This window comes from Pogona vitticeps, chromosome 5 (genome assembly GCF_051106095.1).
Source record: "Pogona vitticeps strain Pit_001003342236 chromosome 5, PviZW2.1, whole genome shotgun sequence".
In the NCBI taxonomy this organism is placed as follows: domain Eukaryota; kingdom Metazoa; phylum Chordata; class Lepidosauria; order Squamata; family Agamidae; genus Pogona; species Pogona vitticeps.
The window spans coordinates 93,663,193-93,680,195 of NC_135787.1; the positions used below are offsets into that span (position 1 = coordinate 93,663,193).

The window sequence follows — 17,003 nt, forward strand, 5'->3', positions numbered from 1 at the left end:
TTCCGTTTCGGGAACTGATTTTTGCTTCCCGACGATCAAAACAGCTGATCGACAGGTTTTCAAAATGGCCGCCGGGTGCTCAAAATGGCTCCCCGCTGTGTTTAGGAGCCATTTTTCGCTGCACAGACACCTGAAAATGGCCGCCCCATGGAGGATCTTCGCTGGACGGTGAGTTCTTGGCCGATTGGAACAGATTAACCAGGTTTTAATGCATTTCAATGGTTTTTTTAAATTTTCACTTTACGACATTTTCGTTCTACAGCGATTTCGTTGGAACGAATTAATGTCGTAATGCGAGGCACCACTCTACAAGGATCTGCTTGAATCACATCCCTGGAATATTAACATGATTGAAACTTCTAACAGTGTGGTATCTGTAACATATAATACAGCCTTACCTGATAAACTCTTGGCGAAGATAAAAAGTATGCTATGCCTGACATCTTGCATTAGCTGAAGGGAATGCAGGACAAAAGCATAACAAGTAAACCACTAGATCAAGATAGCTCAATGGTTTAGGTATCTGGCTGCAGAGCCAGAGGCTGAGAGTTTAATTCCTCATTGTGCCTCCTGTGAGTAGAGCCAGCCTGTGTGGTTATTCATGGGCAAGCGGTACAGTCCCAGGGCACTTCCAGAAGGGAACAGCAAACCACTTGTGAGTATTCTCTACTTGGAAAACTCGGAAAACAGTCACCGTAAGTCAGAATTGACCTGATGGCACATATTACTATTAGATCAAGGAAAAGAAACAGGCTGGTCCACTTATCATGAGGCTGAGCAAATTCACCTCTGGCTGTGGCAGGAGTGAAGGCACTACTGTGTTTTCCCCTTCCTTAGAGGGGCACTCTCTCTGAGATGAGGCACAGATGCTGGCAGAGGTTAGGAAATTATCACTGCATCATCTTCATTTTGTGGTGGGGAGGGATGACCACTGCTAGTCCTTCTTCCTGTACCTCTAGTGGAGGTGGGGTGTTCAGGCTGCCGCCACTGCACCTCACTTTCTGCCTCAGTTAAAGAGCCCCTAGTAAGAGATGTTGCTGTAGTTTTGTGAATAAGCATGCTGTTCCACATATACTGTTTTTCAAAACTACTAGCTTGTCAAAAACAGAAGATTTGAACACAGTATTTGGATTTTTGCTCCATCAGATCATACAAGGAATCAAAGGATCCTAGACCTAGAAACGGCACATAAGGCCATAAAGTTCAACCCCTGGTTAATGAGGAAATCTACACCTCCAGGGCTACAGGCACTTCTTCAGAACATCCATTAACCAGAAATACAAGAGGAAGGCTATTAAAGTTTGACATACAAAAGGAAGACTATTAAAGTTTGACATTCTAAGGAGTAAAGCAGGAAACTTTGCTAGATGTTTACTCAGGCATTCTCCTGCAGGACCACTTTGGGTAATATGAGCCCTACACCTGCTGTACAATCTATATGTCATCTACATTGGAAGTGTCTAGTAATGGTTGTCCACAACATTGCCTTTTCCATAGTTACAACAAACATATACTTACCATAATCTGACAATGTTGTATTTTGAGATGGTGGAGGATAAGAATAAACATAGGGGAAGAAGACTGCCAAATGTCTGTTACTATCCCTGCTCTTATATTTATTTCTCAGAAACAAGTCCGACTGAGCTCAGCCAAACTGTTTATTCATTCTATTTATATACAATGCTCCATTGTCAGTCCAACATCAGAAATATGGGAGTGATTTTATTTTAGAAGCTGCTAGTACTTCCAGAAATTTATTTGGGTAAACCATCTTGTGGATGTATTATTTTTATAATTACCATACTTTTTGACATTTTATTTGTAGGAATGTAAAGAACAGTCACACAATTCTTTATTCTCATAGATTTTGCTTGTTTCAACTTGACAAAACATTTCAACCCGAGAAATTTCTCAGCTTCAAACAAGAATAAAACAGACTGCTATTCTTTCTCATCAGAATCTCCATAATTTCCATAACCTGCCTGTTTGTAAAGCTAGTGCCCTTCAGCTTTGAGAAATAAAGCATACACACACAGCAAGCAGACAACAGAGGGCTGATTATGTTAAAAATACAAACAACTCCTCCGACCTTCAGAAGTCACTACAACAAAGCAGCTATTATAATCATTTTGTGCATGTTGCCTTAAAACATTATTTTGCTCAACTTTTCTTAATTTGCACAAAATTTATTCTTGCTGTCTTTTCTGTTAAAAATGTAACAAAATGCCTTCCCTTTTGTAGTTCTAAGAAAACAGTTTTGCAGTTCCTTGGAAAAGAAATAAAAGAAGGATTTTATTCTTGTTGCCACCTCCTGTAGGTATCCGTCCGTCTTGAGAAACTATGGCAACGTGCTCTGAATAGAGATCTTGGAACAGTGTTGAGTGTGGCTGAGAAGGCCAATTCGAGAGTGACCATCGCTTCCACAATGAGGACAAATACAATCTGTCCCCTGTCCAGCTCCTTGATTTTGCTGCTTCCGGGGCTGCCTCTTTGCCTCGGCCTGCTGGACAAGGGACTCTTCAAATTGGGAGAGGCCATGATGCACTGCCTGCCTCCAGGCTGAATGCTCATGCTCAGATAACAAAGTTTCCCATCTGTTGAGGTCCATTCCTAAGGCCTTCAGATCCCGCTTGCAGATATCTTTGTATCTCAGATGTGGTCTCCCCTCTGGGGCACTTTCCCTGCACTAATTCTCCATATAGGAGATCTTTTGGAATCTGACCGTCAGCATTCTCACAACATGCCCAAGCCAACGTAGATGTTGCTGTTTCAGTAATGTATACATACTAAAAATTCCAGCTTGTTCTACGACTACTCTATTTCGAAATTTGTCCTGCCAGGTGATACCAAAAATGCATTGGAGACAACGCATATGGAATGTGTTCAGCTTCCTCTCCTGCCATGTACACTCTGCTACATAGACCTGGATCTTGGTATATGCCATCAGCTTCTTATTAAGCCATAGTCTCTTTGAGAGTCTAGAGAACATGCTAGCTGCATTGCCAATCTGTTTGTCCAGCTCGACATCTAGGGAGAGAATGTCAGAGATCGTTGAGCCAAGGTACACGAAATCATGAACAACCTCCGATTCTTGTGTGGAGATGGTAATAGAGGGAGGAGAGTCCACGCCCTGGCCCATTACTTGTGTTTTCTTCAGGCTGATTGTTAATCCAAAATCTTGGCAGGTCTTTTTAGTGTAGATCCATAATTCATCCACCTGGCCTTTCCCCTCAAAAAAGCCCGTAATTTTATCCTTTTTATATCTCGATTCTAATTTCAGCATTGACCACCAATCTGTAGTTAGACCCAGTTTCTCTAGATCTTGTTTGTCTTTTATATTCTTATCTTTAGTTACTACATCTTTGTGTGTGTGTGTGTGTTTAGTCGTTTAGTCGTGTCCGACTCTTCGTGACCCCATGGACCAGAGCACGCCAGGCCCTCCTGTCTTCTACTGCCTCCCGGAGTTGGGTCAGGTTCATGTTGGTTGCTTCGCAGACACTGTCCAGCCATCTCATCCTCGGTCGTCCCCTTCTCCTCTTGCCATCACACTTTCCCAACATCAGGGTCTTTTCCAGGGAGTCTGTTCTTCTCATTAGATGGCCAAAGTACTGGAGCCTCAGCTTCAGGATCTGTCCTTCCAGTGAGCACTCAGGGTTGATTTCCTTTAGAACTGATAGGTTTGTTCTCCTTGCAGTCCAGGGGATTCTCAAGAGCCTCCTCCAGCACCACAATTCAAAGGCATCAATTCTTCGGCGGTCTGCTTTCTTTATGGTCCAGCTCTCACTTCCATACATCACGACAGGAAAAACCATAGCTTTGACTATTCGGACTTTTGTTGGCAAGGTGATGTCTCTGCTTTTCAAGATGCTGTCCAGATTTGTCATCGCTTTCCTCCCAAGAAGAAGGAGCCTTTTAATTTCAGGGCTGCTGTCTCCATCTGCAGTGATCATGGAGCCCAGGAAGATAAAATTTGACACTGCCTCCATATCTTCCCCTTCTATTTCCCAGGAGGTGATGGGACCAGTGGCCATGATCTTAGTTTTTTTGTTGTTGAGTTTCAGACCGTTTTTTGCACTCTCCTCTTTCACTCTCATTACAAGGTTCTTTAATTCCTCCTCACTTTCTGCCATCAGAGTGGTATCATCTGCATATCGGAGGTTGTTGATATTTCTTCCGGCAATCTTAATTCCGGCTTGGGTTTCTTCCAGTCCAGCCTTCCGCATGATGTATTCTGCATATAAGTTAAATAAGCTGGGGGACAATATACAGCCTTGCCGTACTCCTTTCCCAATTTTGAACCACTCAGTTGTTCCATGACCAGTTCTAACTGTTGCTTCCTGTCCCACATATAGGTTTCTCAGGAGACAGATAAAGTGGTCAGGCACTCCCATTTCTTTAAGAACTTGCCATAGTTTGCTGTGGTCCACACAGTCAAAGGCTTTCGCATAGTCAATGAAGCAGAAGTAGATATTTTTCTGGAACTCTCTGGCTTTCTCCATAATCCAGCGCAAGTTAGCAATTTGGTCTCGAGTTCCTCTGCCTCTTCGGAATCCAGCTTGTACTTCTGGGAGTTCTCGGTCCACATACTGCTGAAGCCTACCTTGTAGGATTTTGAGCATAACCTTGCTAGCGTGCGAAATGAGTGCAATTGTACGGTAGTTGGAGCATTCTTTGGCACTGCCTTTCTTTGGGATTGGGATGTAGACTGATCTTTTCCAATCCTCTGGCCACTGTTGAGTTTTCCAAACTTGCTGGCATATTGAATGTAGCACCTTAACAGCATCATCTTTCAAGATTTTAAATAGTTCAACTGGAATGCCATCACCTCCACTGGCCTTGTTGTTAGCCAGGCTTTCTAAGGCCCACTTGACTTCGCTCTCCAGGATGTCTGGCTCAAGGTCAGCAACTACATTGTCTGGGTTGTCCGGGATATCCACATCTTTCTGATATAATTCCTCCGTGTATTCTTGCCACCTCTTCTTGACGTCTTCTGCTTCTGTTAGGTCCCTCCCATTTTTGTCTTTTATCATGTTCATCTTTGCGCAAAATGTTCCTCTAATATGTCCAATTTTCCTGAACAGATCTCTGGTCTTTCCTTTTCTGTTATCTTCCTCTATTTCTTTGCATTGTTCATTTAAGAAGGCCCTCTTGTCTCTCCTTGCTATTCTTTGGAAGTCTGCATTCAAGTTTCTGTAACTTTCCCTATCTCCCTTGCATTTTGCTTCCCTTCTCCTCTCTGCTATTTCTAAGGCCTCGTTGGACAGCCACTTTGCTTTCTTGCATTTCCTTTTCTTTGGGATGGTTTTCGTTGCTGCCTCCTGGACAATGTTACGAGCCTCTATCCAAAGTTCTTCAGGCACTCTGTCCACCAAATCTAGTTCCTTAAATCTGTTCTTTACTTCCACTGTGTATTCATAAGGGATTTGGTTTAGATTATACCTGAGTGGCCCAGTGGTTTTTCCTAATCTCTTCAGTCTAAGCTTGAATTTTGCTATGAGAAGCTGATGATCAGAACCGCAGTCAGCTCCAGGTCTTGTTTTTGCTGACTGTATAGAGCTTCTCCATCTTTGGCTGCAGAGAATATAATCAATCTGATTTCGATATTGCCCATCTGGTGATTTCCATGTATAGAGTCGCCTCTTGTGTTGTTGGAAAAGAGTGTTTGTGATGACCAGCTTATTCTCTTGACAAAACTCTATTAGCCTTTGTCCTGCTTCGTTCTGAACTCCAAGGCCAAACTTCCCTGTTGTTCCTTTTATCTCTTGGCTCCCTACTTTAGCATTCCAGTCCCCTAGAATGAGAAGAACATCTTTCTTTGGTGTCAGTTCTAGAAGGTGTTGTAGATCTTCATAGAATTGTTCAATTTCAGTCTCCTCAGCAATGCTGGTTGGTGCATAAACTTGGATTATTGTGATGTTGAATGGTCTGCCTTGGATTCGTATTGACATCATTCTATCATTTTTGAGATTGTATCCCATTACAGCTTTTCCCACTCTTTTGTTGACTATGACGGCTACTCCATTCCTTCTACGGGATTCTTGTCCACAATAGTAGATATGATAATCATCTGAGCTGAATTCGCCCATTCCTGTCCATTTTAGTTCACTGATGCCCAGGATGTCGATGTTTATTCTTGCCATCTCCTGTTTGACCACCTCCAGCTTCCCAGTGTTCATAGATCTTACATTCCAGGTTCCTATGCAGTATTTTTCTTTGCAGCATTGGATTTTCCTTTCACTTCCAGGCACGTCCACAGCTGAGCGTCCTTTCGGCTTTGGCCCAACCACTTCATTAGCTCTGGAGCTACTTGTACTTGTCCTCCGCTCTTCCTCAGTAGCATGTTGGACGCCTTCCGACCTGAGGGGCCCATCTTCCAGCGTCATATCTTTTAGCCTTTTGTTTCTGATCATGGGGCGTTCTTGGCAAAGATACTGGAGTGGCTTGCCATTTCCTACTCCAGGTGGATTGCATTTAGTCGGAACTCTCCACTATGTCCTGTCCGTCTTGGGTGTCCCTGCACGGCATAGCCCATAGTTTCTCTGAGTTACTCAAGCCCCTTCGCCACGACAAGGCAGCAATCCATGTAGCCCCACTACATCTTTATATGTGAGTAATGCTCCCTTCTGATTCAATACTTTCAAAGTTATTGCTTCTATTGGAGCTACCCATATTGGAATTTTTGTGTAAGTTTGTGTTTGAAATTTTTGCCATACTAAGCATAACGCCTTCCTCAGAATATGTTCTGCAAAATGTGATTGTTCTTTGTATTTCCCATACCACACATATGCATACCAACCCATTTTTAGATCATGACCCTCCAATTTCAATAATCTTTGATTTTCTAATGTTTTCCATTCTTTTATCCAGACCATAGCACATGCTTTATAATATAATAGCCAATTTGGTAGTCCTGAACCCCCTCTTTTTTTTAAATCTTACAATATTCTAAGTTTTATTCTTGGTTTCTTGGCCTTCCATACAAATTTCAAAGTCAGGCTGTCCAGATCCTTGAAGTATTTATAATTTAGTAAAATTGGTAAGTTTTGAAATAGAAATAACAGTTTTGTTAGTATCATCATTTTTATTGTTGAGACTCTTCCTATCATGGAGATTTGTAGCTTATTCCATTCTTCCAAGTCTTTCTGAATTTCCTTCTGCATTGTAAAATAATTTTCTTTCATCAAATTACTTGGGTTTTTTGTAATAGTAACTCCTAAATATTTTGCTTTCTGTACCTCCTCGAAGGTAGTTTTCCTTACCAGTCTTTCCACGTCTTATTTGTTTTTAGTCATAAACTTTTTAATAAATAATTTATTTTAAGACTTGCCACAGCTCGGAATTCTTCTATAATTCTCATTAATTCTTTCAAACTGTCCAGAGGGGTTTCTAGTATTATTGCTAGATCATCCGCATATGCTTGCAGCTTAAATTCATCTTCCCTGATTCTGAGACCCTTAATTTCTGCATTCCCTCTTATTTGTCTGTTTAGAATTTCTGATGTTAGAATAAGTAATAGCGGGGAGAGTGGGCAACCCTGCCTTGTGCCTTGTTCAATTTGAATATTTTCAGTTACTTGGCCATTGATTTTGATCCTGGCCTTCTGTTTAGTATATATTGCTTTAATTGTTTCTAGAAAAGTTCCTTCTGTCCCCATCTTCTTTAATTGCAGCAATATAAACTCCCAGTTGACATTATCAAAGGCCTTTTCTGCATCTAAAAAGATTAACATTATTTGCTTTTCTGGATGCATTCCATTATTTATTTATTTATTTATTTATTTATTTAATTTCTATCCTGCCCATCTAGTCGTTTCGACTACTCTGGGCAGCATACATCAAACCCAACAAAGACAATTAAAATAATATCAACATCCAAAAATAAAATAATCGTTCAAGATGGCAAACAAAAATAAATCAAATAATAGCCAGAGGGAGGTCTGCCTAAACAGCCATGTTTTTAATTGGCTTTTAAAGACACCCAGCGAAGGGGCTATACAGATCTCTGAAGGTAAGTTGTTCCACAACCGAGGAGGCACCGCTGAGAAGGCCCAGTTTCTTGGTTTTTTCTTCTGGGCCTCTCTCGGCGTTAGGCCCCTCAGTCACACCTCCAGACTAGATCTAGTGAAACGAGTAGACTTTGGTGGGAGAAGGCATTCCGTCAAATAACGAGGTCCTAAACCATTTAGGGATTTATAAGTAATCATTAAGACTTTGAAATCGACGTGGAAGCGTACAGGCAACCAATGCAACGCAGCCAGAGTGGGAGAGATATGATGATGCTTCCATACCCCACTAATAAGTCTGGATGCCGTATTCTGCACCATCTGAAGCTTCCACTTCAGTCTCAAAGGTAGCCCCACGTAGAGTGCATTACAGTGGTCTAATCTCGAGATACAAGTGCATGAACTAAAGTGATGAGTGTAATGATATGTGTTTTTGAAGCTATTGTGTGTTTCTTAGAATGGTTTATGTAGTCATATAATTGTCTTAATGGCATCCATTTTGAATCAATGTCTGTGTCTGTGAAAGGAATTTCACATGCTGTTTTCGACTGCCTAGCTCTCAGTCCTTATCTGGTTACTAGGATGGCCGAAGAGCTGAACTTCTTGTAGTCATAACAATTCTACCACAAACATAATAACACCTGCGAAGTCTCATGAGAATCTGGGGCGGGACAAGTCACTTTTTGCTTGTTCCTAATTGGTCATCCTGTGGAAGAAGAAGGGGGGTAATGGAGTCGTAAGTTGTAAAATGGAGTGTTGCTGAGACAGAGAAGAGCCTTTTTTCCAACATGGATTCTAATTCCTGAAATGGAGCTTTTTCCTAACATGGACCTGATGGATTACAATGGACTCTACAGTGGACTATGGAAACCTGGATACGTAAGGATGTAGTTTTCTTTAAGAAAAGGATGGCTAAGCCTGACCTTTATTCTAGCTTAGTATTCCTTTTCTTTATTTTATTTTTCTTAGCTGGAGTTTGTGGAGTAATCTGATGTCTTGGTTGGAAATGTTACTAAATGCCTTATTTTGCAATAAACTGAATTCTGAGTAGAACTATATTTCTTAATAAAAACAGTAATGCATAAGATCTCATGTTTTGGTCTCTTGAACAGAATAGCCTGAATAATTGGCCACATATTTTTCTACCACAGAGCCCATATTTCACCTTTTATGTTTCTTTCTTTTCTTAACAAAGGGGGTAGACTTGAGGAAGGAGATTCAGGGCAGTATCCTGGCTGAGTTTGGGCTCACCTTAGCCACACAGGGACTGACTAATCTCCAGAATCTCTCTATTCCCGGCTAGTCCGGTCTCCCTGGAGACGGATGAAGCTTGGAGATACGGATGTAGCTGGGCAATCTGCCTAAGGTGGAAATAAGCTATCAGACCACTGACGCCACCTGGAATTCCATGGTAAGCACTGGGTCCAGCTCTATCCCCAAGCTATGATCCTCATTCTACGTGGTGAAAGTTACCCCCCCCAAATGAAAGGGAGTTTCCCAAACTGCTGATGGTGGGGCCACCCACCCTCAGTACCTCCGTCTTGTCTGGGTTCAGCCTCAACCCATTTTCCTGCATCCATTGCAGTACAGCCTCCAAGCAGCGCTGAAGGGACAGAACGGCATCCACTGTAGGTGGAGAAAAGATGTAGAGCTGTGTGTCATCAGCATACTGATGGCACGATGCTCCACATCCCCTGATAACCCTGCCCAGCGGCCTCATATAGATATTAAACAGCATTGGGGAGATTATTGAGCCCTGTGGAACCCCACAATTGAAGCTCCACAGGGCTGAAACCCTCTCCCCAAGCTGTACTCTCTGAGGACAATCCTCCAAGAAGGATTGGAGCCAAGCAAACACCAGGCCATAGATTCCCAAGTCGGACAGCCTCCTCAGGATACCATGGTGGACGATATCAAAGGTGGCTGAGATATTGAGGAGGACCAGCAGGGACATTTTTCCCCTGTCAGCCTCCCTCAACAGATAATCACAGAGGGCGACCAATGCTGTTTCTGTACCATGGTGCAGCCTGAAACCAGACTGGAATGGATCCAGGGCATTTGTTTCATCCAAGTGAGCCTGAAGCTGATCAGCCACCACCCTCTCCATCACTTTGCTAATGAAAGAAACATTGGTGATGGGCCTATAATTGCCAATATCATCCGCCACCAAATTTAGTTTCTTTCTAATGGACCCAATGAGTGTCTCCTTGAGGGCAAGGGGAACCCTACTCTCAAGGAAAGACCCATTGATTATTGCTGTTGCCCATTCTGTTGTTATAGGCCTGGCTGCTTCGATTAGCCAGGACGGGCAAGGATCTAAGGATGAGGTGGTGGCATGACAGCGATCAAGTACCTTGTCCACAATCTCTGGTGTCCCCGGCTGAAAAGGATAGAATCTCACCGGATCGGAGTGCTGGACATCTCTGTTCGACCCACTGTATCCAAAAAAGGAGACCGTTCCTGGCGGATGGCCTCCACTTTAGATTTTTTAAATGCTGCAAATTGGTCTGGTGAGATACTAGGGGGAGGCCTCTAAAGCGAGGCAACACAGCGGGCGGTCCTTTTGGAACTGCCGATCAGCTGTGCGAAAATGGGGCCTTTGGGAGGACCGCAGGGGAGGGAACCCTCCCCCACACTCCTTCCCAAGCCCTAGCCAGCATTTTCCCCCAGCTGAGCGGCAGGAGCGCCGGCTAGTGCTTGGGAAAGAGCGCGGGGGAGCCCTTCCCCACGCTCCTTCCCAAGCCCTAGCCGGCATTTTCACCCAGCTGAGCAGCGGTGGCTTCGGAAGCTCCCGCCGCTCAGCTGGGGGAAAATGGGGCTATGGGGAAAAATCGCAAAGTGATTTTTCCCCATAGGCAACATCGCAATGCGATCGCAAAAGCGATCGCAAAAAAGCCATCGCTATGTGGATTCGTCATTAAACGGGGCGCCTGTTAAGTGAGGCACCACTGTAACAAAAAGAATACGTACATAAAGTAATACAAAAATACAACAAAACAGAGCATTAAAATAAATAAAATAAAATAAGTATAAAATAAACCCACAAGTATTACCCCCTCATATAGTCCTGTTCTGCCTCACTTCGTTCTGGACTTTTGTCCATTTTGTCTGGTGTTTTTGTGATAGATGTTATTAGGGTCATGAAAGTGAAAGTGCAATTTTTATAAAACAGGCATGCTTCAAGACTTTCACCAGACTTTCATCAGAACAGAGAGGGATACATCGTAGCACAAAGATTAAAGCTGGCTGTAGCACTACTGTTGCCCTTCTCTTCCCTCGAAGAACAGTTTTTACAGCTCCCAACATGGCGGTTCGCAAATACAGCCAGCGGATTTTTCGCCCCCAAGGTGGATTTTCCAGCTCTCCCTAGCTATCCTCTCCCTCCTTGCCAGTCTCCAGCGATGGCCTCCTCGATCTACACTACGTCCTTCCGAGCTCCGCTGGCCGGCCAGATTCTAAGCCTCACATTCCGAGCTCAGCATCGGTCTTTGTTCTCACACGCACTCACCCCACCGCTTGTCCCGCAGCTTAAAACCACAATGTCAGCCTCCAGAACAGCCTTTTTTTCACCCGCACAATCCAGCACAGCATGACAGCGTCGGATCAGGTGAAAGACCCAACGGGCAAAGTAAAGCAGAAGAGGACAGAAGAGAGAGAAAACAAAAGAAAAAGAAACAAACCGGTGCGGCGGGGAAAAACGCTATTCACCCGTCACCGGCACCATCTTGAGCTCCAAAATTTTTATTATTGATCTTATATTTGTTAATAGTTTCCTTTTAGAAATGAAACCTGTTTGATCTTTGTGTATTATTTCTTCAAGTACCTCCTTTAGCCTTGTTGCCCAGATGGTCGCATATATCTTATAATCAAAATTCAGGAGACAGATTGGTCTGAAATTTTTAATTTTATTTTTCTCCGCCCCCCCCCCCCCTATGTATTAAGGAGATATGTGCCTCTTTCCATGAATCCGGGATTTCCCCTCTAGTTTCAGTGTCTTCTATTAGTTTCTTAAAGTGTGGACTTAAAATTTCTTCAAAAGCTTTATAGTACCGTATTTGCCAGTGTATAAGGCAACTGGGTGTATAAGACTACCCCCCAACATTCCCACTCAGAATGTAGAGTTTGGTATATACTTGCTGTATAAGACTACCCCCTTTTCCGCATGCGTTATTCTGCTTTGGCTGCATCATGGGGAGAGTTCCTTTTGCCCCTTTTGGTTCCTTTTCGGAGAGAGCCAGGGTTTGCTGGAAGAAGGAACAGCAGAGGGGCGGCAGCCATTTTGGAGAGGCGGCAGCCATTTTGAGAGGCAGCAGCCATGTGGTCGCATCTCAAAATGGCTGCCTCCTCTCTGCTGTTCGTGACAGTCAGCTGTTCGGCGGTAGAGTCAGGCTGTTCCCAGGCTAGGAGTGAGGCTCTACTTGGTCTTACTACCAGTTAAGTGACTTCGCTGGGAGAGAGGGAGGGTTTGCTGGACATGCACCCGGCGTACAAGACGACCCCCCCCCCAACTTGGAGGCATGTTTTTCAGGGCCAAAAAGTCATCTTGTACGCCGGCAAATATGGTATTCAGTTGAAAGTCCATTGGCTTTCTTATTTTTTTGTTTTTTCCATGCTTCTCCAATTTCACTCATTGTAATTGGTTTATTTAGGTTTTTCCAATTTTTGAGAGCTAAATCTCCAAGCTGGAAGTTTATTCAGATAATTCCATTGTTTCTCCTGTTCACACTCTTTCTTTTTATACAGATTAGTATAAAAGTTTTAAATTTCTTTTTCAATTTCCTTTTGTTTGTATATTTCTTTTCCTTCCGCATCCAATAATCAAAAAATGCATACATACTTATTGGAATATGACTTGGAGGATGAGAGGGTGAAGGAGGCGATGGTAAAATGGGCACAAAATTTTGGGTGCAATATTGATATTGATGAGAGGACAAAGATATGGAAAGAGAATCATAAAATGATTAAGCCAGTGAATCTTAGAGAAAATGTCCTTAAAATGTTTCATAGATGGCATTTTACCCTGGTAAGATTGGCAAAAATGTCAGAAGGTAACAGTAATGTTTGTTGGAAGTGTAAAAAAAAATCCATGCGGTGGTCATGCGAAAAAGCAAAAACAAATTAGATACAGGCTTGGGAAATGGCAAAAAGAAATCGTTCAACAAAAATTAAATTTTAAACCTGAAATGTTATTATTGAATATAATGCCAGAAATTATTGACAAGAAAATAAAATATAGTCTACTCTATATATTCACAGCAGCTAGGTTATTCTGGGCCCAAAAATGGAAGAATGAAGAGACACCAACAATGGATGAGCTATTAAAGAAGCTACTGGACACTGCAGAACTGAACATGCTCTCAGAGGCACTATGGGATCAACCAAGAGACTTTGTAAAGCAAAGTTGGAAGCTAATACATAATTGGGCCCAGAAAAAGACAGGAGCTTAGGGTGAAACTTAGTATATAGTGAATTCAGTGCTCACCGGAATCCTCTTGAAAACATTCGAGGTCGAGACGACAATGAAATCTCTGATCCATGGGGGAAGGAAGGATGTTTAGCTGGTAGTTTTTCTTTTTGTTTGTTTTTTGTCTTGTTAATTATATGTTAGATTGTTAAAGTGTTTGTATATTATAAAAAAATCTTGGCAGGCCTTACTAAAATGATTCATTAGTTGTTGGAGCTCTTCAGCAGCTTGGGCAACAACAGTTGCATCATCGGCAAAGAGGAAGTCCCGCATTACCATTGTAAATCCAACTGTAGCACTGTGAACACTCTTTGATGTCTTTAGGAGCTGCCAGTGCAACCCCTGGCCCAGCAGCTTCCTAGTCCTGCAAGAGAAAGTCAGTATCTGACCATAGTAAGATATACAGTGGTGCCCCACAAGACAATGTTAATTTGTTCAGCGAAAATTGCTGTTTAGCGAAAACATCGTCTGCGAAATGCAGTTCCCCATTGGAATGCATTGAAATCCGTTTAATGCGTTCCAATGGGGAAAATCATTGTCGTTTTGTGAAAATCGGCCATAGAGAAACCGTTTTGCGAAGCGTGGATCAGCTGTAAAAATTGCTGTCTTGCGAAAAACGGTCCTGAAAGCACCTGTTTTGCGAGTCGTGGACTCAGCTGTCAAAATCGTCATCTTGCAAAAATCGGTCCAAAAAAACACACCATCTTATGAAGCACGAAACATCGTCCAGCGAAAATCGCCCATAGGAAACACCATTTTGCAAAGCGTTATAGCGATCGCAAAAACTCATTGTCTAGCTAATTAACCATTTTGTGAGGTAATTGTCTAGCGGGGCACCACTGTACTAAACTGCTAATCTGGCCACTGGCTGCTTTAGAAGTACAGTGGTGCCTCGCATGACGACGTTAATTCGTTCTGCGAAAATCGCTGTAAAACGAAAACGTCATCATTCGATTTTAAAAAGCCCATAGAAATGCATTAAAACCTGATTAATGCGTTTCTAGGGGCTTCAAACTCACCGTCTAGCGAAGATCCTCCATAGCACGGCCATTTTCGCTGCCCGTGCAGTGAGGAATCCGTGCCAGAAAACAGCAAGTGGCCATTTTTTTTACCCGGTGGCCATTTTGAAACCGCCAATCAGCTATGCGAAAATCATTGCTTTGCGATGATCGGTTACCGAAACAGGGGACCGATCATCGCAAAGCGAAATTCCCCCATAGGGAACATTGTTTTGTGATCGCAAAAACATTGACGTCAAACGGAGCGCTCGTAATGCGAGGCACCACTGTAGCAAGCTTTCAAACCAAATGAGGTACTTTCACACAACATCCAAATAAAATTAGACAGCATGTTTCCATGCACATCAAAGGCAAAATTACCTATCATCTGGATGCTCTGAGGAATTGCATACAATTTAAGGGAAAGGAGGAATATGTACAGTTCTTGCTCTTCTTGTTATACTCAAACTTACTCTGCCTATCATGGAAATGTATCTGTGACAGAGATGGGCATGAATCAAACCATGAACCAGAAAAACTCAGAAACTGGGCTGGTTTGTGGTTCAGTTCTGGGAATCCCACTTTGCTGAAGTGCCAAGCTTTTCCTCTCTTGGCACTTCACTTTGTTCAACAAAAGGGGATGCCTGCCCAACCCCCACTGCCCCTGTCGGCTCCCTACTTTGCTTTCAAGGCGCTCCATCATCCTGAAAGGAGTCATGCCTGCTGCATGTGCCCATGTACCCCCCTCTCAGCTGACAGGTGGGTGCATGCACCCACACAGCAGGTATGGGCCACAGAAACTGCTGCCTGTCAGGATAGTTGAAGCAGCAGTGGTGGAGGCTTCAAGATATGGGGGCAGTGGAAGGGGGAGGGGGCTGGTAGGTGGGCAGTTCCTCTGCACAAATCCAAAAAATGAACCACAAACAGCTAGGTTGGGTGCCTTGTATCTCCCACTCCAACAGTCCACAGGAGATACTTTGGACATTACAGATTCTCCACATCCAGAGTTTCCCAAAAGGCTACCTCAAAATGAAAGGTATCCCCAGACAGCCTCAGAACCTGATGGAGAAAAGGAAACTTTTAATTAAAGACTGATGTCCATGGCCAAAAATGTCGTCACTGGCCTTAGTCACACAAAGCTGGGCAAATAGGATTCCAACCAGAGTGTCTAAACAGTCCCACAATAAGAAGTGTGACCCTATGTACATTTAATATAATTGTACTTATATAGATTTAATAAATAATTCAGCTGAACTCAGCTGGACTTAGTCTGAGAAATATGCATGAAAGCAGGACTAGTAACAGATAATTAGATATCCTGATCCCTGTGGTTGTTCTTACCCTTCGCTATCTCAGTAGCTAACATAAAATAAGGAGAAAAAAACAATTTTTAAAAAATTAGCATCTAAAGGATGTGTACTTTTGATTTTTAATGTCTATTAATCGTTAAAGTACTGTTGAATAAATGGAAGATCTATATGAATTTAAAGAAGCTTTTCCTTTCTTTAATTGGTTGGACGATGAACATTCTCTGCTTCAGGAAAATGTGTTTCACCTGAGGAAGGAACTAAGAGGAATCCAAGCCAACCAAGATGCAAAAAATTTCAGAGCTTGTGCCACAAGGGCTTGACTACTGCATCACAAAACCAAAATATTTCATGGACTCTCATGTTAGTCCAAAGAGTTCAAACTAATGTGCATTCCCAAACGTTTGATAACATGTTTCCAACACTCTGAACCACATTTCTTTCTCAGATTTCAAACAAACACACGCACTTCTGAAAAAATGAAAAATGCAGTCCTGATGCTTTCTTTCTCCCCATGTTTTTCTACAGTTGCTGGGGAGGAGTCTAAATTAACATCTCCCCCAATACCTGCAATAACAGCTTCTGTTTGGGAAAATGGGATGCCACAAGGACCTCAGCCTTGTATGTAGCAGGATGCAGAAAAGATTACTCAGTTTTTTGAACAAGCAAAAGAAACTAAAAATCATGTCATGCCAACAGAATCCAGGTGTAGGAAGGACCAGTAGAAAAACAAGCTTATTTTCTATCCCTCTCTGTTCGCTCAGTCATGAAGATATAGAAACTGAGAGATAACCCAGTTCTCTTTGTGCTTGTTAGAAGGAAGATAAAAGGCAGAAGAGTAGGCTTGCCAGTAATGAAAACTGCAGTAGGATGACTCAGAGCATGTGCATGAGTGCATACACATATAACAAGGGGAAGGGGATGCTTTGTAACATAAAACCTGTTTTACTTCTTTCCCTGCTTTCAAAAAGGCCAACATCAGCGGAAGAAAACAAATCCATTGAAAGAAGGTGAGAAATCATCAACGGCAATAAGAGTTTAATTTATTTAAAATATTTTTAACTCGCCTTTCACCTTAAAAGGACCCAAGACAGGTGGTGTTCTTTCCAATATGTTGTATGTACCTTCCAATTTAACGTGCTAAACCACATCTTTCTCCTATCTTCCAAGAGCAGAATTATAGTAGGAAGCCTGGCAGAATAAGTAATACTCTTGGTTGATACCTAAACAAG

The 17,003-nt window shown here is 42.6% G+C and overlaps 1 protein-coding gene and 1 long non-coding RNA gene across 2 annotated transcripts in view; one reads left to right on the forward strand and one right to left on the reverse strand.

Annotated features, from left to right (window-relative positions):
- NECAP1 (NECAP endocytosis associated 1) overlaps positions 1 to 17,003 on the reverse strand; it is a 36,886-nt gene that overhangs the window by 17,993 nt on the left and 1,890 nt on the right. The gene's annotated exons all lie outside the window — the stretch shown is intronic.
- On the forward strand, positions 8,713 to 13,153 carry LOC144589456 (uncharacterized). The gene is made up of 2 exons (XR_013545566.1): positions 8,713 to 8,881; positions 11,175 to 13,153. It is a non-coding gene; the product is annotated as an uncharacterized LOC144589456 (long non-coding RNA).